The sequence below is a fragment of the Lactuca virosa genome, chromosome 4 (assembly GCF_052849685.1).
Source record: "Lactuca virosa cultivar CGN04683 chromosome 4, Lactuca_virosa_CGN04683_v6, whole genome shotgun sequence".
Lineage (NCBI taxonomy): Eukaryota > Viridiplantae > Streptophyta > Magnoliopsida > Asterales > Asteraceae > Lactuca > Lactuca virosa.
The window spans coordinates 53,393,400-53,415,362 of NC_136429.1; the positions used below are offsets into that span (position 1 = coordinate 53,393,400).

General features: G+C 41.2%; 1 pseudogene across 2 annotated transcripts; it reads left to right on the plus strand.

The window, feature by feature from the left end:
- Nucleotides 1-4,870: 4,870 nt before the first annotated feature.
- On the plus strand, nucleotides 4,871-6,819 carry LOC145104204 (F-box/kelch-repeat protein At1g30090 pseudogene; annotated as a pseudogene). 2 transcript variants are annotated; one of them, XR_013707030.1, is made up of 2 exons: nucleotides 4,871-5,155; nucleotides 5,252-6,819. The product of XR_013707030.1 is annotated as an F-box/kelch-repeat protein At1g30090 pseudogene, transcript variant X2 (transcript). The 2 variants fall into 2 exon arrangements; XR_013707029.1 differs by having other exon boundaries at nucleotides 4,872-5,155; nucleotides 5,292-6,819.
- Nucleotides 6,820-21,963: the final 15,144 nt, after the last annotated feature.

Here is a 21,963-nt window from a genome sequence, read left to right on the forward strand (position 1 = left end):
TCTGAACAAATCTTGGACAAAGCCAAACGGATCTGAACCAAATGGTGCTAGAAATGAACAGATCTGAGGAAAACCTTAGCTGAAACAACAGATCTGAGCAAATCTAGACAAGAACGAAATGATTTCTGCTCGTTCGAGTCCGGGATGGCGCCAAATGATGCGACATCGGCTCCGACCACCTGCTCTGAGGATGTGCTTCTACGCCGGAGACGGATCTGCGAGGTCACAACAGATAAGGCCGTTAGAGCCGTCCCAGGGACTGTGCCCCGGGAGCGGGCTCCGACGGTCAAGTTAGATCATCTGGTAGATCTGATATGTCTCTCTTTAGCTAGAGAGAACCATCTTGGTGCTGGTGGTGGTGTATGGTGGCTGACGGCGGCGGGTGGCGGCTGAGCCACCCGGCCGGAGTATAGTGTGGCGGCTGAGCCAAGGGGGAGATCCTAAGGGAAAGGTCTTAGGGAAAAGGGTCCCCCTTCATGTAGGAGGCACTATTCTATTTATAGGGGACAACTAGGTCAAGGGGAATTAGGTCAGGCCTTGGGCCAGCCCAATTCAGGCCCAACTAGCAAGGAGCTGGGTAAGGCCGCCCGGAGGCGTCGGGCGAGGCTGGCGGGCGCGCACCAGGAACGGCTGGCAGGGGAGCGCCAGGCGAGGGAGCACCGGGCCGGGCCGGCAGGAGAGTCCCCAGCACGGCTGGCAAGGGAGCGCCAGGCAAGGCTGGCAAATGAACGCCAGACAGGGCTCGCAGGAGCGTGCCAGGCTAGGCTGGCGCTCTAGAGCGGTCTAGGCCATGCTAATGGACCATATATCATCAGTCGGTATCATGGTTATAAGATGGTTGTTATGTTAGAGATATGTTAGATCGGTATACTGGTTATAGGATGGTTGCTATGTTATTGATCGGTTAGATCGGTATCCTGGTTATAGGATGGTTGCCATGTTAGTGATCCGTTAGATCTGTATGACTATCTGTACTTGCATGCTAGCGTATGATATTTATGTGCACATGTTTGTTGGTTTGGGGGATTGGGTTGAGGCAGGTCCTGCTTTGTGCTGTAGGCCAAGATACCCAAGGGGAACCGGGTAGACTGCAGACCCGGGAGGGCATATAGTTAGGCCGAAGGCCCGGCGAGCGGTTCGGATAGGCTGAAGGCCCTGAGAGGCGGTCCAGACGTGCCAAAGGCTTGGAGAGCGGTCCAGATAGACTGACGGCCTGGTGCGAGCGGTCCAGTCAGACTGATGACTCATTATGCATGCTGTGTTTGTTTATATGTTATGATTATGATCGTTTGGCGTTGGTATTTTGGGGGTAACTCACTAAGCCTTCGAGCTTAAATTTATCGATTATTGTTTCAGGTACTTCTGATGATCGCGAGAAGGCGAAGGCGTGATCGTGCACCTCCTTATGTTTTATGATTTGATTCTGGGAAACTCTGACATTGAACTATTTTGAAAACAAGTTTTGTAATAATAATTGGTTTTGAAATGTTTTAAAAAGTTTAAATTTGGCATGATTTTTATGGATGTTACGTTATGTGATATCATGCATTTTGTGTTTGTGATTTATGTTGTATATTATTTCTATGCCTTATTGAGTTAGAACCGGAGGGTCCAAACCGAGTTGTGAGACCGGAGGGTCTTCACTGAGATACCGGACTAGAGGGTCCGACCCGAGCTGTGAGACCGGAGGGTCTTCACTGAGACACATGACCGGAGGGTCCTTATCGAGATATAGTCATGAGAGGCTAATTATTTGTGTGTGATATTTTGGGGAACTCACTAAGCTTCGTGCTTATAGTGTTGTGGGAAATGTGTTTCAGGTACCTCTCAGGATCGCGGGAAGGCGCCAACATGATTGTACACACCAGCTAGAGATTATGTTTTGAGGATTCTGGGATATTGACATACATTTTTATTGACTTGTGTTTTGAACAACTTATAAACTTAGGTTTGAGAAATGTGAAATTGTAAAAAAAATAGACAAAACTTCAAAAATGGTCCCTGTGGTTTTCGAAAATATCAAGTTTAATCCCTAAGTTCAAAAAACCTCACAGATAGTCCCTGTGGTTTCAAAACTTTTAACAAATGGTCCTTTTCGCTAACTCCGTTAGTTTTTGGCCGTTAAGTGAAGGACATTTCTGTCATTTCACTGCCACAGGGACCATTTATGAAGATTTGTCTTATTTAAAAAAAACTAATTATTTAATATTAAAGGGTCCCACCTCTCTCTCTCTCTCTCTCTCTCTCCCTCTCTCTTTCTCTCTCTCTCTCTCTCTCTCTCTCTCTCTCTCTCTCTCTCTCTCTCTCCTTGAAAGTCAATACCCTAAATGCAGAAAAATGATAACTCTTCTTTCTTCCTGGTCAAATGAGATCTTGCATAATTAATTAGAGCATTAACCCAGGACGACCCATGAAATACCACCTCCCCACCATTGATTCGATCAAACATCACCACCTCACCTCCTTTTTCTCTCCTTCTCATGAACCTACTGTCAAGAAACGACACCACCACGAAGGGTGGTCAAAAGACATCGCTGCCTCCATTAAAGAACCAACACCGGTGGCTTTAACTACCGTGAATCACCACCATCTGCCACTCTTATTGACCAGTAACCCCCTCCGTCTCTCTCCTATTCAGATAATCAACCACCACCACCATTTCTGTTGCAAGAAAGGCCGAAAACCGCCATCCAACACCTTCACCGGAGAGAAAGCCACCTACAACCACCGCCACTGTTGATTCTGACCACCACCGAGTTCCCCCTCCTCCCCCACTCGTATCTCCTTCCAATTAAAACAGAAGAGAAGCAGCAGAAGGCCGTCGGAGCAGCCCCCTGCCGCACGCCACCGAGTTCCCCCTCCTCCCCCACTCTTGGTAAGCTCTGTGAACTCAGCCTAACCCCATCCTTGTACTTTGAATCGATTGCAGGAGAATGAGTAGACAGATTTGTTTCTTGTTTATGTACAAACCCTTCTTTTGTCACTTTATTCCCAACCCCGGTCACCTTCTTGGTTCTCTTAGCCACCATCTTCATGCTTCTCACAGGCGGCTTCATGCCCTATTTGCCAAATTACATCTTCAATTTTTTTGGGTTTCGATGCTTACCTTGTGGGATTCCGGTTTTGCAATTTTGGATCGTCCCTAGTAGTGCTTCTTCATTGGTCGAGACCGGTTTCTTAGGATGTGATTCGGTGGACAAATATGGAGTTTTCGATTTTGGGTTTTTCTTATTTGTGGGTGTGTATGGGGAAGACGATGAGTAGAAAAAGTTGAACCCAGATGTTGTGAATTGGAAATTTCATTAAGAATCATAGATGGTAGAGTTGGGTGTGAGATCTATGGAGTGATTCGAGAGATTTCGGGGATTTGAATGAGTGAGGTTTGGTAACATGACTGTTGCAGCTTCCATTGTTGTAGCTTCTTTTTTAGGAGAGAGAGAGAGAGAGAGAGAGACCCTTTAATATTAAATAATAATAATTATTTTTTTAAAAAAATAAGGCAAATCTTCATAAATGGTCCCTGTGGCAGTGAAATGACAGAAATACCCTTCACTTAACGGCCAAAAACTAACGGAGTTAGCGAAAAGGACCATTTGTTAAAAGTTTTGAAACCACAGGGACCATCTGTAAGGTTTTTTGAACTTAGGGATTAAACTTGATATTTTCGAAAACCACAGGGACCATTTTTGAAGTTTTGTCAAAAAAATATATGTAAAATCTACTAGTGACATTTTCCCAATTATTTAATGGTAAATGAAAATATATGTAAAATCTATAACAAAAAAAATAAAATAAATAATATTTCATAAGCGATAATTGATAAAATTTTGTTATTCTTGTTCGATCCTTATGGTTAGTTTGGTTCTCATGATATGAATTAATTATCTTATATTCTTTTAATTAGAGATCCGTAGAAATAAACTATTATAATATATGTTAAATTTAAAGGATCTTGAATTATTAATGATGTGACATATATGTATGGATTATACATATGCCCACAAACACATGTCCTGTCATTAAGGGATTTTTTTTAGCAAAATCCTAAATTTATATATAAAGTCAAGCACAATTTTTCTTTGAAAATGAAGAACTAATAGATAACTAGAATATAACTTTTATATAACTCATACACATTTATACATAACATGATGGTTTGAATTTAAAAAAACCTTGTATTTATACAAAAATATGGTTTTTAAATGAAAAAAATGTATTTATACGGTTTAAAAATGTAATAAAAAAAATATTTATATGGTTTCAAATTGAAAATGATTAACATTGAACAAAATTGAAAAAAATGATGTTCGATTTGAAACAAAAAAATACAGTGTCAAAATTGAAAAAAAATATAAAATAAAATAAAACTTAATGTTAAAATTGAAAAAATTGAAAACGTAGTATTTTTTGTGGAAAATATTTCAATTTTGACACGTTAGTATATCACATTATCAAAACCGACACATCAGCAGACAATCAGATTGTCTGGTCATGTGGTCAAAACTATAACAAATTAAAAAATATAGTATCAAATTTGAGATTAAAAAAAATACAATATCAAATTAAAATTTTGGTATAAACTTAGTGATTTTTATGATATTTTCTCTATAATTTCATATTTTTTTTAATATTTTTTTTTATATAAAAATGTTAGACCTCATTAAATAAAATTTAAGATACTTAATTGAAATAAATCTGAAATTGATTATTAGTTCGTGGCATTATTAAGATACTTAATTGAAATAAATCTGAAATTGATTATTAGTTCGTGGCATTATTTATGATTAAGTAAAACCGAAGCAAAGAGTATTATTAATAGGAGTTGCTTGAAAACAATTGACACCACAAAATAGTAGTGGACCTAAGCCTACTAGTGGTATAATGAGTAGTAATGTTAATGTATGCATCGTAAAGTTAAAAGTAGAATAAATAGCGGAGTAAAGTGTAGCCAGCCTAAGCCTACTATACTCCTCGGCACTCGTGTTTGCACGGGTGGGTCGGCATTTATTTGACACGCATCAACCGTCCATTCTTTCCTCTTCCGTCTAAACTCTACACCCCCACCTCACCACCATCCACCACCCATATAACACCAACACCACCACCCTACCACCACAATTCTTCACCTTCAACGTTCAATCCTTTCATTCAATCTGTAAGTTCATATGTTTTTTCTTTTTTCTTGACATCTTTCCTCTGAATCTATGGCTGAAATTTTTCTCTGTTCTTGTATCATGACTTTGAAATGAAGCTTTTCTTTGATCTCTGAATTCGGTACTGTGAAATTTTAGGGGTTTACTCGATCTTGATCGAGAAAATTTAAGACCTGTAGCAACTTAACTACAAAGAATTGATTTCATTTTCGAGATGCAAAGGGTTCGCATGTCGTCACACCAACCACCGGTGCAGAAATCAGGGGATTCGGAGATGAAATCAGCCCCTAAATTTAAGTTGGCTGATGTTAGAGATCATTTACTGGAATCTGATTCGTGTTTTGATCCTCTGCTTCCTGGTCTTCCTGATGATATTGCTTTGAGTTGTCTTCTCCGGCTACCAGTCAAGTTTCATTCAACCGGCCGGACTGTTTGCCGGCGGTGGTATAATCTTTTCGGTGATAAAGGTCGGTTCTTTACGCTAAGGAAGCAAATGGGTTTTCAAGATCCATGGATGTTTGTGTTTTCCTTCCATAAACGTACAGGAAAGATTCAATGGCAGGTTCTTGATCTCATTCATCTCTCATGGCACACGATTCCAGCAATGCCATGCATGGAGAAGGTCTGTCCACATGGGTTCCGGTGCTTTTCCGTCTCCAAGAATGGTTCGCTGTTTGTCTGTGGTGGGGTGGCCTCCGACGTAGACTGCCCTCTTAACTTGGTGTTGAAATTTGATGTGAAATCAAATCATTGGACTGTTATGAAGAAGATGATGACTCCAAGGTCGTTTTTCGCCGGAGGTGTGATCGCCGGGAAGGTTTATGTCGCCGGAGGGAACAGTAGTGATCAGTTTGAGCTCAGTTCAGCTGAGGTTATGGATCCAAAAGGAGGTGTATGGCATCCGATTGCAAATATGGGCACAAACATGGCCTGTTATGATTCAGCTGTTCTTGATGGGAAGCTTTTTGTAACCGAAGGATGGTTTTGGCCATTTTATGTTGTGCCACGTGGCCAAGTTTATGATCCAAGAACCGATCATTGGGAATCCATGGCAACGGGGCTCCGTGAAGGGTGGACCGGGTCAAGTGTTGTGATATACGGGCGTTTGTTTGTAGTATCGGAGCATGAGAGGACAAAACTTAAGGTTTATGACTCAAGTCATGATACATGGGAAACCATCAAAGGGCCTCCCTTACCCGAGCAAATTTGCAAGCCGTTCGTGGTGAACGGCTGCAATGATAGAATTTATGTTACGGGTCGAGACCTTTTTGTTGCGGTTGGTGTTATTCATCGGTTGAACAGCAGTTCAACCGATGAAAATATAAAGTTTGCAGTCCAATGGCAGGTCGTGGAAGCCCTAGAGGTTTTCTCTGACCTAACACCTTCTAGTGCACAAATTATATTTGCATAGCCTTAGTATAATTTTCCATGTATTGTACTTCAACTTATGTAATTACATTAGTACTACTACTTTTAGTGTTTTTGTGTTGTTACCTTTTGTATGCTTTTAGTGTTGATTTGAGTCTTTATTTATGAGATACACCGACTCGAATCAACACGGGAATCATTTGGTGGTGTAAAATTCAAGGAAAAGATAACGCTTGATGATCGATTGAAAAGATTAAGAAGATGTTTATAAATTGTTTAGATAAAATATTATTTAATATATGATTATATATTAAAAATATAAAGGAATCAGATTTGGAGGACCACTTTGCAGCAGGATTGACAGTTGGTGGTGTTTTAAGGTAAGTGATGGAAAGTGAAGCCATGAGCCCATGATTCCTTGAACAAAGTAGAAAGTAGTTGAAAAGTTGAAAGAAAGTACAAACCAAATTTGATTTTTCCATTTATTTGAAAAATATTAAAATAAAACATTAAAAATTGTGTTAAAAGTAAAATTAAAAAAATAAAATTACTAATATAGCTAAATGTATTAATGATTTTTCACAAAAATGAGCGAATATCTCACTTTAGCCATCTAAACCGCTCCCGAGATTAAGTCAATTGTGGTTTCAGGTTTGAGTATCTCATCTACGGTTTTGTGATTTCGGACATGCCCAAGTGCGGTATTGGACATTTGGGCTACGGTTTCGCAGCCATTCTGTTGTTGTGTTGCGGCCGATAGCCCATAATATATAAAAACATCATTTAGAACATTTTCGGGTTTGCAAGCATATAGAATTCTCTCTAATGGCGAATGTTAACAACAATTAGGTTAACACTCTTATAGCTCGAATTTTATCAGTTTTTTATTATTTACATAGAAATCTAGTAGTATTAGGTTTGGATTTGTGGGAAAAAATGATTTTTTTTACCCAAACCGTAGATGAACATGCCATCTGCAGTTTATAAGTCCTTGATGCACATATTGTGCATTAGGCTAAGGGGAGTGGTAACACTTTTAGCACCTTGCCACATTAGTTTTTAAGTGCCACTTCATTTTTCTCCCTTTAGCATCTAAACTTAACATTTGATGGGGAGTAGTAACACTCCTAGCACTCTATTTTTATATTTTTCTTTTTCTAATTTAATTTAATTACTATATTTTAATAAACAAACATTCTTTATTTAAGATCTATATATATTTTTAAGAAAATAAACCAATACTAGCCTACATAACAATAAAAGTAAACATTGCAAACCGTATAACTATTAAGATTATTAACATACAATTTCATTTATATATTTGAAATAGATAATGAAATTATTGGAGGGTGTATTTTGTAATTTGTATCTAAGTGAAAGGGAGTAAATTAGAAAAGATATATAAAAACAATTGAAATCTGTGAAGTAAATATTCTAACTCTTCACGCTATGAGAACTGCGACTCTACTTTGGCGAGCCCCCTAGCGAGAGCTAGGGGGTGGTGTTCTACATCAATGGAGAGCTAAGCAAGTGGCTTTGGCGAGTGTCACTCCGCTTAGCCTTATACACCACAGATGAACATGCCATATGCGGTTTTCCTAAAAAAATATATATATTTTTTCATTTTTTCTGATTTGTTTTATTATTATGTTTTGTTTTTTTACCTTGTTTAGTGATATCCCTTGATTATGTTGTATAATTTTAGGTTTGATTCAGCACTTTGAACAAAATAGCGTTTGAATGCCAAGAAACGAAATAACAGTTTAGGAATGAAATAGTAGTTGAGTTCTTAGTCACCTGCTATTTCGTTTTTGAAATTGCAATTATTTTCAATGGTCTGCAACTTGTCCGTCCAAAGAAAATCACAATCGAGTGAGAGCATACCGCAGGTAACTTATGCCGCATACGGTTTTGTCAAGAAAAAATGATTTATTTTTCTTATAATCATGCGAAACCGCAACTGAGTATGAAAACTGCAACTGAGTATGAAAACCGTAGGTGGGTTTACCTCAGCTACGGTTTGGACGGCTAAAATGAGATATTGACTAATTGTTGGGTCTTAAATAGAAAATCGTTAAGACATTTGGTTGGATTAATAAGTTTCTCAAAAAAAAAAAAAAAAAAATCGACTTAAGAGAGGCTGGTAATCAGGAAGATGGGAAAAGTTTTGTTTTGCTCTTATTTATTTATTTATATTAGAATATTAGATATGTGTACAAATCTTAATTTCATATCAATCGTATGATTTTGATATATTTAATAGAGATGCATCTGAATTTTGTATTGTTTTTCGTTTACGAAATTCAGATTTAGAATTGAAAAGGAATAGTAAAAAATATTTTTTTCATGACATATTTGACGTAAATGATATTAATTTGAAAGTTTGATGATATTTTTAAAATAGTTGACATCTTAGATGACCTATTTATGTATATATCAAAATTTTAATGAATTATCTCTCAACAAAAATAAAGTAAATAATGTATTCGATTACTTATGATATAAAAGAGTCAAAAAGTTGCAACCAGTATTTTTTTTCTTTCCAAACCGTGGGGTTACTTTTATTTGGTGGGGAAGCGAAAAAATGGGGGAAAGGAGAAAGGTGACTACGACGTTTGTTATGTTCATACCGGCAACTGCTTTTCTTAAACCTATATTATATTTTGGGATAATGACTTAAATGGGTTATGTATTTTTCGATTTGTACATATTTGATCACTGATTTTTTTTTTTCGTCCATATGTACCCCTTCAACTTGTTAAACTGTACACATTCAGTCTTTATGACCGGTTACTCCAGGTTAGCCAGGAAAAATGACTTAATAGGATAATATATTTTTCATTTTGTACACATTTAGTCCTTAATATTTTTGTACATATTTAGTCTTTAACATTTTTTTGTACTAATTCAGTACTTATTAATGATTTCTTTAAGTTTTTTCTCACGACATCTTACGTGGGACAATCATTGATGAGGCGTTTAGGGTTGTTGATGCTTATCTCCAACGCGATCTCGACTGCTTGGTTGAGTAGGTCTTGTATTTTGAACGTTGAAACTTCTTCATACGATATCATATTTTAACGATCTTTATATCCACGTGTTCATTTTTTGAGTCTACTACAACTTTCACTAAGATTACTCCCGTTAAAATGTAATATTTTTTACTTACGATTTTATATAAAAAAAATAATAATAACATTCATACATGCATTCATAAAAAAAGTTTGGACAGGGGCGGACGCATGAATACATAGTAGGTGTTGCCGATATATGAAAAATAGGTATAAACGAAAAAAAATCAAAATTTTTTCCACTGTGGACAGAAAAACAGGTGTTGCCGGTGTAACATCGTGACCAGGCTAAATACGCCCCTACGTATGGATATAAAAATCGTAAGTAAAAAAATATTATTTTTTAATGGAAGTAATCTAAATGAAAATTGTAGTAGACTAAAATATGAACGCATGTATATAAAGATCGTTAAAATCTGAGATCGTATGAAGAAGTTATGACGTTCAAAACACATGACCTAATCAACCAATTAGTCGAGATTGCGATGAAAATAAGCATCAAAAGCCTCAAACACCTCATTAACGAATGTCTAACGTAAGATTTCGTGATAAAAATCTAAAGAAATCATTCATAAGTACAGAATAAGTACAAAAACAAAAATGACTTATTTTGCAATATATATATATATATATATATATATATATATATATATATATATATATATATATAAATGGCTAAATGTGTACAAAAATATTAAGGACTAAATGTGTACAAAGTGAGAAATATATTACTATATTAATTCATTTTTACCGGCTAACTTGGAATAGCCGGTTATAAGGACTGAATGTGTACAGTTTAACAAGTTGAAGAGGTAATGTGGACGAAAAAAAACTCAGTGACTAAATATGCACAAATTGAAAAATATATTATCCTTTTAAGCCATTATCCCTTATATTTTCTTTATTTATATGTTTTCTTGTAGTAAAAATGTGTGAAAGATGGGGTTAGATTCAAATGATTTATGATTGTATAAATGATTTTCAATCAAGGATTCTAATTAGAATTTAAATCAAAATTTATCTATAAATAAGTTAATTTTTTAGAATTTTTTTTACCAAAATCTTTGATTTTTTAATTTGACTCTCCAAAATTATTTATACATCTGTACAATAGTTGTCAATTCTGATATAATCTGTAACATCCATAAAAAAATCATGCCGAATTTGAACTTTTTAAAGTATTTCAAAACCATTAAATCATTACAACTTGTTTTCAAAATGTTTAATATCAGAGTTTTCCCAGAAACATAAACAAAACATGAGGAGCTGTACGATCACGCCTTCGCCTTGCCGCGATCCCCTGATGTACCTGAAACAATAAACTGAAACTGTAAGCCCGAGGCTTAGTGAGTTCCCCCAAAATACCGATACACTGCACATAACACATATACAAATAACAACATGCACTGGGTCCACAGCTTTACCGTCTGGATTACCCCTGGGCCCGCAGTGTGAGTCTGGATTGTCTTCCGGGCCCACAGCTCACATCTGGATTGCCACCGAGCCCACAGTACGAGTCTCGCTCAGCTCGTATCTGGAATGCTCCCGAGCCCACAGTACGAGTTTGGCATGCCCCACCTGGCCCTCAGCTCGTATCTGGAATGCTCCTGCGTTTGTTGGTTACCGCACGGAGCAGTATCACCTCAACCCACCTCACGTAATATGTCGACATATAATACAACTAATGCACATACAGAAGATCACATAATGCTACAGGTAGTCCTACAGATCACATAATGGGTCGGCCTTGGTGCCTTAGACCCCTTAGTATAGTGATTATAACTCACCTCGCAAGTAGTGCTGAAATACTGCAAATCTCTGACTGCTGTCTCACCGGGAATCCCGAACTGTCACATAATAATAATTACTAGGTTAATACCCAACATTACTCCCTTGACTAAGTGTCCTCATAACTCATTAATTCCATTCCCTTTTGTTGGGCCAAAGCCCCACACCAAGTCCGTAACTTGAAAGTCAATATACATAAGTCCACTATTGGCCCAATTTGCTAAATTGGGCCCAACCTCCTTATTGGGCCTAACCCCATGATCCACTATCACAACCTGGCCCAAAATATCTTATTTACAGAGTCCAGCAAAGGCCCAATTCCATTTAGTCCATAAACAGCCCAAAACCCGAATCCCATTTGTCAAAAGCCCAACAGAGGGCAAACGCGGGGCGTACTTCTCTGGGTACGCGGGGCGTACTCATCCAACGTTGACCACAATCGGGGTGGTTGACCCAGTATGCTGGGCGTACTGGATTTACGTTGGGCGTACTGGACAGTTTGCCAAAACCTTGTTAAGTGCTTAATGACTTAAGCACTTAAGCCCAAACTTCAGATCCAGAGACCTAACATGCCTAGGATCCATAAAGTCGTGAACTTTATAACTTTGGACGTCCATAAAGTTCTAAATGCTTGGTCTTAATCCATTAAGACCTTATCCTTCCATACATGGGACACCTTTAGCTAATGGGACCTCATTTTTATCACTCAAGGTCCCTTCAAGAGTCCAGAAGGACAGTCCTTTTCGTTCAAAACATAACATGCACCACCTTGTGGTTTTTGGGACAAGAAATGAGTCTTTTAAAGCAAAATGGAGAGATCTAATCATATAAGCATAAAGTTTGGAACTTTATACCTTCTGGAGTTTCTTGTGCACAAGCTAACTTCAGATCTACAAGCTTGGTCTCTTCCTTCAACTCTTTGATGCAATGGTTTCCTCTTAAGGCCCTCAAGAACACACCAAAATGAGCTTAACACACAAAGGGGAAGCTAGGGTTTGAGAGAGACGAGTGTGATCTGTGGAGTCTGAGGTGAAAGAGGTGTTGGTGCACATTATGTTCCTTATATAGGCCCCAAACCCTAAATGTTAGGGTTTCATTCCTGACGTTAGTACACCCAGCGTACACAAGTGTACGCCCAGCGTACTAAGGCGGACCTTAATACGCTTAGCGTACCCCTATGTACGCGCAGCGTACCCCCTTTTTGGCCCAAATTTGCAAACTTAGCCCTTAACTTCTCTTTGCTCTCCATTCCTAAACCCAAGGGCTATAATCGACAAAGTAACGATAGAATAAGGTTCGGAAATACCTGCAAAATCTCGAGATGTTACAATTCTCCCCCACTTGACCTAGACTTTGCCCTCGAAGTCTGCTGCGGCGAATAGATCCGGGTAATGCTCCCGCATCTCGGATTCGGGCTCCCAAGTCCACTCGGACCTTCTCCGACGCTCCCAGTGTACCTTTACCAAAGGTATCTCCTTGTTCCGCAGAACCTTCATCTTCCTCTCCAGAATGGCCACGGGCCTCTCTACATAATTCAGGCGCTCATCGACCTGAATATCATCCAACGATACTGCTGCCTCTTGATCCATGATGCATTTTCGCAAATTGCGAAACATGAAAAGTGATGTGTATCTGATGGAGTTCCTCCGGAAGATCCAATCTGTATGCAACCTTGCTAACCCTGGCGATAACCCAAAATGGTCCGATGTATTGGGGAACCAACTTTCCCCTCTTCCTAAAGCGAATCACACCCTTCCAGGGTGAAACCTTCAGTAACACCATGTCACCTACTTGGAACTCCAACTCAGATCGACGTCTGTCGGCGTAACTCTTCTGCCGACTCTGAGCGGTCTGTAGTCGCTGTCTAATCTGCTGAATCTTCTCGGTAGTTTGAAAAACTACCTCTGTCCGTCCCATCACCCTGTGTCCGACCTCACCCCAACAAACCGGGGTGCGACATCTCCGCCCATACAACAGCTCGAAAGGGGGGGCGCCAATGCTGGAATGATAGTTTTTGTTGTAGGCGAAATCTGCAAGAGGTAGGTGGGAATCCCAGCTCCTACCGAAATCGATGACACAAGCCCTCAGCATGTCATCGAGGGTCTGTATGGTCCGCTCGCTCTGACCATCGGTCTGCGGATGATATGCGGTACTAAAGTGCAGCCGCGTGCCCAGTTCCTCATGGAACTTCTGCCAGAATCGGGAGGTAAATCTAACATCTCGGTCGGAAACAATAGAGACCGGAACCCCATGGCGAGCGACGATATCGCGAACATATACATCGGCCAACTTCTCGGCCAAAGAGCTCTCGCGTACAAGAAATGAGCACTCTTGGTCAATCGATCTACGATGACCCATATAGTATGAAACCCCTTCGCTGTCCTCGACAATTTGGTAATGAAATCCATCGTGATCTGTTCCCATTTCCACATGGGAATCTCTAGGGGCTGCAGCTTACCATGCGGCCTCTGATGCTCGACCTTGACCATCCTACAGGTCAAGCACCTCTTGACGTACCAAGCGATTTCTCACTTCATACATGGCCACCAGTAACTCATACTCAGGTCTCGGTACATTTTGGTGGCCCCTGGGTGAATAGAGAAATGAGACTTATGAGCCTCCTCCATGACTGTCTGTCTGACCCCACCAGACATCGGAACCCATACCCGACCGCATCGGGTCAACAACCCCCGGCTATCCTGCACAAACCGGGCGTTCTCTCCCCTGATCCTCTCCAGTTTCTAGTTCTATGGTCGCATACCCTCCACCTGAGCATCTCTGATCAGACTCACAAGCGGAGAATCCACCGCTATCCTCATACATATCGCTGGGGTGGAAGACCCAACTGACTTGTGGCTCAAGGCGTCCGCCACCACATTCGCTTTACCGGGGTGGTAAAGGATCTCGCAATCGTAGTCCTTGACTACATCCAGCCACCTGCGCTGCCTCATATTCAGGTTCGACTGATCCATAATGTATCTCAAGCTCTTGTGATCCGTGTATATAGTACAACGGACCCCATATAGATAATGTCTCCATATCTTGAGAGCGAACACTACCGCTCCCAGCTCTAAATCATGTGTAGGGTATCTCGTCTCATGTGGCTTCAGCTGCCGCGATGCGTAGGCTATCACTCGTCCTCTCTGCATGAGGATCGCCCCCAGGCCTATGATGGATGCATCGCAGAACACCACAAAATCCTCAACTCCCTCTGGGAGTGTCAAAACTGGGGCCTCGCACAACCGCTGACGGAGGGTCTCAAACGCCCTCTGCTGCTCGGGGCCCCACCGGAAATCCACCCCCTTCCTCGTCAGACGAGTGAGGGGTACTGCAATCTTGGAGAAATCCAAAATGAATCTCCAGTAGTACCCTGCTAATCCCAGAAAACTCCTGATGTCTGAAGGAGATCTCGGCACCTCCCACTGCATGACTGCCTCAATTTTGGTCGGGTCGACCAAAATCCCCTCCTGGTTAACGAGATGTCCGAGGAAATGGACCTCTCGTAACCAAAACTCGCACTTCGAGAACTTGGCATACAGCCGTTCTCGCCTCAGAACTCCCAACAACTCCCTAAGGTTCTCCTCGTGCTGCTCTCGGGTATTGGAATACACCAAGATATCATCTATAAATCGATGACCGATCGATCCAGCATCGGTCTGCAGACCCGATTCATCAGGTCCATAAATACTGTCGGCGCGTTGGTGGGCCTAAACGGCATCACCACGAACTCGTAATGACCGTAACGAGTCCGAAACGCGGTCTTCTCCACGTCCTCCTCTCTGACCCGGACCTGATGATATCCCGACATCAAATCTATCTTGGAGAACCAAGATGCACCATGCAGCTGATCAAAGAGATCATCTATCCTCGGGAGTGGATAACGGCTCTTCACCGTCAACTTGTTCAACTCCCTATGATCTATGCACATCCGGTGCGAACCATCCTTCTTCCTGACGAAGAGGATCGGTGCTCCCCATGGAGAACTGCTCGGTCGAATGAACTGCTTGCCCAGCAGTTCCTGTAGCTGTGATGACAGCTCCTGCATCTCGGGCAGCGCCAGTCGGTATGACGCCTTGGCGATAGGGGCCGCACCCGGCACCAGGTCGATCCGGAACTCGACCTGCCTCTCCGGAGGTATCCCTGGCAACGCCTCCGGAAACACATCGACAAACTCCCTGACTACTGGAACCTCTGAAACTGAAATCTGATCCCTGGCTCGCGTATCCACCACATATACTAGATAACCCGCACACCCGTGCTGAATATACTGTCGAACTCTGGCAGCTGAATAGAACCGTGATCCCACTCGGGTGCCCTCGCCATATACCATCAGTTCTCCCCGACTTGGGGTGTGAAATACCACCCGCTGGCCCTCACAATCTATCATAGCACCAAATCGACTAAGCCAGTTCATCCCTACAATCACGCACACCTCCCCCATGGGAATCAGAATCAAATCTATCGGGAAAGATACCCCGAATATCTCCATCTCACATCCTCGGTAGACCGAAGAAGCAGAAACCCCGTGTTCGTTGGCGATCGAGACTCGCAACGGACACTCTAGCTCGCCCACTGGCATACTGAACTCCCTACTAAAAGTTTGTGATACAAATGACCGACTCGCCCCCGAGTCAAATAAAACCAATGCATGCAAGGAGTTCACTAAAAACGTACCTAAACACAGGTATAGACAGATAATCATAAAACATATAAGATCAGTAAGATAAGGGATAGAAACATACCAGCAACCATATCTGGTGCTGTCCTGGCCTCCTCTGAGGTGAGCTGAAAGGCGCGCCCCTGAGCCTTCGAGGGCTCTGCTCTACCTGACCTCCCACCCGTAATCCTCAATGTAGCTGGAGCGGGAGCCTGTGCCGGCTTAGCGGCAAGCAACGGGCAGTTGGCCTTCATGTGGCCAACCTGATCACAGTGATAACATAACCTCATACTCGGAACCGTGGCGGGCTGGCGAAAATCCTTCGCATAATACCCCTCCTTTCCACACCTGTGGCACCCAATACCAGCTCGACAAACCCCAGAATGACCCTTGCCGCACTTTCCACAAGTGCGGCTCTGCTGGCTCCCAACCCTAGAATCAGCGGTCTTAGACTGCTTTGGCGCCAGCTGTGACTGTGCCGGGGCGTGTCACTGCTCCCTCATCTGCAGCTCAATCTCCAACTCACGCCGCCTAACGGCCTCCTGTAACTCCAACAGAGTATCACATCGCTGTGTGGCAACAAACTGACGAATGTCAGTCTTGAGCATGCTCAGATAACGTTTCATATGGGCCTGCTCCGAGGCAAACTCCGGGCAGAACATCGCCCTCTCAGTAAACATCCGGGTGATCTCCGTCACCGACTCTCCATCCTGTCTCAAACTCAAAAACTATTGAGCCAATCGTTCCCGCTCAACCCGAGGAATGTATCGAGCGCGGAACATATCCCTGAACTGCTCCCAAGTAACAACAGCTCTCTGATCATCAGTGTACGACCCTGTCGCCAATCTCCACCAGTCCTTGGCCCCTAGCCTCAGCAGGTTCAGGGCACATCTGACCCTCTGGTCAGTAGGACACGAGCAAGTAAAGAAACACCCATCCACATCAGAAATCCACCTCATGGCTTTGATGAGGTCTTGAGTCCCATCAAAAGTAGGGGGCTTTGTGTTGTCGAAGTCCCTGTACTGAAAAGACCGGTTGGCTCCTCCTCCTCCTCCTGCCGCTCTTACAGCCGATGCAGCTGCAGCGGCGGCAGTCTCTGCAAGGGCTGCGTAACGCTCGTCGAAGTACTCGACCATGGCGGTCGTAATAGACCCAAACATCTCTGGCAGCTGTGCCCGGAACATAGCAGCAACCTCATCATGCAGGTTCTCTCGAATGCTGTCATCTAGCTCCTCGGTCCCCATCCGCACCACAGTCTCAGGTGCTGTCGGCCCCTCCTGGCCTCCGTCTCTTGATCCTGATCCTGACCCGGATCCAGTCACAAAGCGTCTCGTAACCACCATTCTGAAAACATACCAAGAAGATATCAGATAACCACATAATAACAGGGGACCAACTTCCAACTAAACCCTACGAGTTGTGACTTCCTTGCTACGCGTATGGGTCCTGTGCTTTCAGTAGTATGGGCCCATACTACCTTCCACACCTACCCATATTTGTCTCAAGTATCACCACAACACCCTATCCATATATAAACATAGCGAGCACTAAATCCTCACTCCTAGAGGAATGCTAAATATCTCATATCTGGCCTCCCGGCCTCGCACGACCCATCCATCATGAAACTTCCACCAACCCTGCAGCACTAGTGTATGCTAATCATACATAACGCTGGACCCTATAGACTTTTGAATACCTGATCCTACCTTAAGCCCTTCATCAAACAAGAACAGGAAATAAGTCCAAACCAAACATTCTCAGACTATAAGATCTTAGTTATGTATGACCGTGATGCATACACTAAGCAACTATAGTAATGATGTCAATTCCATATAGAGAAAACCCTAGGCTAGCAGGCATCATGTAGTCAGGCAATTCTATCATGCAATTCCTAAGATCCCTAGCCTAGTACTAGCATGCTGTTCTAACATATCGCAATATCAAATAACTGCATGGTATTTTGGGATCTACTTACTGTCTCCGGCTGATCGTACACCCTGCATCCTCCTTTGATATTTTGAAAACCTTTTTGAAAATCATTTTGAAAATCTTTTCCTTTGTTTGAGACTGGATTAACACAAGCGTTCCTCCAATTCACTCAAACCAAGGCTCTGATACAAACTTGTAACATCCATAAAAAAATCATGCCAAATTTGAACTTTTTAAGTATTTCAAAACCATTAAATCATTACAACTTGTTTTCAAAATGTTTAATATCAGAGTTTTCCTATAAACATAAACAAAACATGAGGAGCTGTACGATCACGCCTTCGTCTTGCCGCGATCCCCTGATGTACCTGAAACAATAAACTGAAACTGTAAGCCCGAGGCTTAGTGAGTTCCCCCAAAATACCGATACACTGCACATAACACAGATACAAATAACAACATGCACTGGGTCCACAACTTTACCGTCTAGATTACCCCTGGGCCCGCAGTGTGAGTCTGTATTGCCTTCCGGGCCCATAGCTCACATCTGGATTGCCACCGAGCCCACAGTACGAGTCTCCCTCAGCTCGTATCTGGAATGCTCCCGAGCCCACAGTACGAGTCTGGCATGCCCCACCTGGCCCTCAGCTCGTATCAGGAATGCTCCCGGGTTTGTTGGTTACCACACGGAGCAGTATCACCTCAACTCACCCCACGTAATATGTCGACATATAATACAACTAATGCACATACTGAAGATCACATAATGCTACAGGTAGTCCTACAGATCTACCTAACTGGCATAGCAACTAGCATGCAACACTAACTTAACATACAACCACGGCTAGGATATCATATCCAACGGGCCGGCCTAGTTGCCTTAGACCCCTTAGTATAGTGAGGATAACTCACCTCGCAAGTAGTGCTGAAATACTGCAAATCTCTGACTGCTGTCTCACCGGGAATCCCGAACTGTCACATAATAATAATTACTAGGTTAATACCCAACATTACTCCCTTGACTAAGTGTCCTCATAACTCATTAAGTCCATTCCCTTTTGTTGGGCCAAAGCCCCACACCAAGTCCTTAACTTGAAAGTCCATATACATAAGTCCACTATTGGCCCAATTTACTAAATTGGGCCCAACCTCCTTATTGGGCCTAACCCCATGATCCACTATCATAACCTGGCCCAAAATATCTTATTTACAGAGTCCAACAAAGGCCCAATTCCATTTAGTCCATAAACAGCCCAAAACCCGAAGCCCATTTGTCAAAAGCCCAACAGAGGGCAAACGCGGGGCGTACTTCTCTGGGTATGCGGGGCGTATTCATCCAACGTTGACCACCATCGGGGTGGTTGACCCAATACGCTGGGCGTACTGGATTTACGTTGGGCGTACTGGATAGTTTGCCAAAACCTTGTTAAGTGCTTAATGGCTTAAGCACTTAAGCCCAAACTTCAGATCCAGAGACCTAACATGCCTAGGATCCATAAAGTCGTGAACTTTATCACTTTGGACGTCCATAAAGTTCTAAATGCTTGGTCTTAATCCATTAAGACCTTATCCTTCCATGCATGGGACACCTTCAGCTAATGGGACCTCATTTTTATCACTTAAGGTCCCTTCAAGAGTCCAGAAGGACAGTCCTTTTCGTTCAAAACACAACATGCACCACCTTGTGGTTTTTGGGACAAGAAATGGGTCTTTTAAAGCAAAATGGAGAGATCTAATCATATAAGCATAAAGTTTGGAACTTTATACCTTCTGGAGCTTCTTGTGCACGAGCTAACTTCATATCTACAAGCTTGGTCTCTTCCTTCAACTCTTTGATGCAATGGTTTCCTCTTAAGGCCCTCAAGAACACACCAAAATGAGCTTAACACACAAAGGGGAGGCTAGGGTTCGAGAGAGACGAGTTTGATCTGTGGAGGCTGAGGTAAAAGAGGCGTTGGTGCACATTATGTTCCTCATATAGGCCCCAAACCCTAAATGTTAGGGTTTCATTCCTGACGTTAGTACGCCCAGCGTACACAATTGTACGCCCAACGTACTAAGGCGGACCTTAATACGCTTAGCGTACCCCCTTTTTGGCCCAAATTTGCAAACTTAGCCCTTAACTTGTCTTGGCTCTCCATTCCCAAACCCAAGGGCTATAATCGACAAAGTAACGATAGAATAGGGTTCAGAAATACCTGCAAAATCTCGGGATGTTACATAATCATCTTTGTAAGTGAGGTTTTGAATTTAAATCTGGATGATACCTTTTTTTATTTTGATGTTTTATTGTTCATCATTTTTTTAATAGTAAAATCAATCACATTAGCGGCAAACTTTATTTTGAGGTATTTAATTCTCATTATTACGAGGGAAAATACCGGCAATAGTAAAAAAATAGGGATATTTTCAAAATTTAGACATGAAAATGGACATTTTCAGATATAGACATGCATTCCGCGGAGGTAGCTCCACGGAGCTCCGCGGAATCTACTGTAGCTCCGCGGAATGACAAAATCTTAAATAAATCAGTGTATTAAAAAAAAACTCAAGATCCATTCCGCGGATCTACCTCTGAGGAATGAACTCATTCCGCGAAGGTAGCTCCGAGGAATGGATCTTTAGAAAAAAAAAATTCACATCGGTTCTTCGAGGTTTATATTAATTCCCCAACTAATTATTTTCAAGAAAAGATTATGATAGTATGATAATCTTTTCTTGAAAATAATTAGTTGGGGAATGAAAATAAACCCCGAAGAATCGATGTGAAAAAAAAAATCTAAAGATCCATTCCTCGGAGCTACCTCCGCGGAATGAGTTCATTCCTCGGAGATAGCTCCGCGGAATGGATCTTGAGTTTTTATTTATTTTTTATTTATTATTTTTTTAATACACTGATTTATTACGATTTTGCCATTCCGCGGAGCTACCTCCGCGGAATCCATGTCTATACCCGGGAATCCAATTTTTTGTGTCTATATTTTGAAAATACCCCCCATTTTTTGACTATTGCCGGTATTTTCCCTTATTATGAGGGTCAGAGCCTGTATGACTTTGAGAGTTTTTAAGGATTTGAATATATATATATATATATATATATATATATATATATATATATATATATATATATATATATATATAATCGTGTGAGTGTAAGGACTTTTTTTTGTGAGAACTCGTGAGGACACCTTAAAAATTGGAAAAAAATATAAAAAAATACAAATCATAAAATCGAGCATAATACTATATCGGAGAGAAAAAAAATTGGAATTTTTTTTGGATAATTAAAATTGAAGCATAGGTCATAAAATGATTCATGCTTCAATTTTAATGATCTAATTTTTTTTCTCTCCGGTGCAGTACTATGCTCGATTTTATGATTTCTATTTTTTATTATTATTTTTTCAATTTTTTTAAGGTGTCCTCACGAGTACTTACCGAAAAAAGAGTCATCACCAGAACCGGGCTATATATTGCATGTTACTATACGATTGTGATTGACAATTCACACGGATTTAAATTTTAATCTACCTTATGTAAAAGAACGTCAATAAACAAATATTAACGAACGTTTACGAACTTAAATGAACGAAATAGACCATTGTTCATGTTTGTTTGTTTAACTAAACAAACATAAAATTTTGTTTGTGTTTGTTTGGTTATTATATAAACAAACATAAACGAACATTCTACCGAACGAATTACGAACGGTTGCCAAACGTTTGGTTCATTTATAAAAAACTTTGATTAAAAAGGTAATTTTGTTTAGGAGTACAAACTTAAGCTTTTTATTTTAGAACAAAAAATTTATAATTCAGAAGTTACTCCAAATATTTCTTAAAGAAAAGTTAATTGCATGTCATGACAAAAACACTAGGCTGTTATAAAAAACCACCTACTTTTTATTTGGATAATTTTACACATTTCATAAACCAAAAACCTTACAACTATACATGTCAAACACTTCTACTGCAAATAAAACGGCTTCAAGATTTCA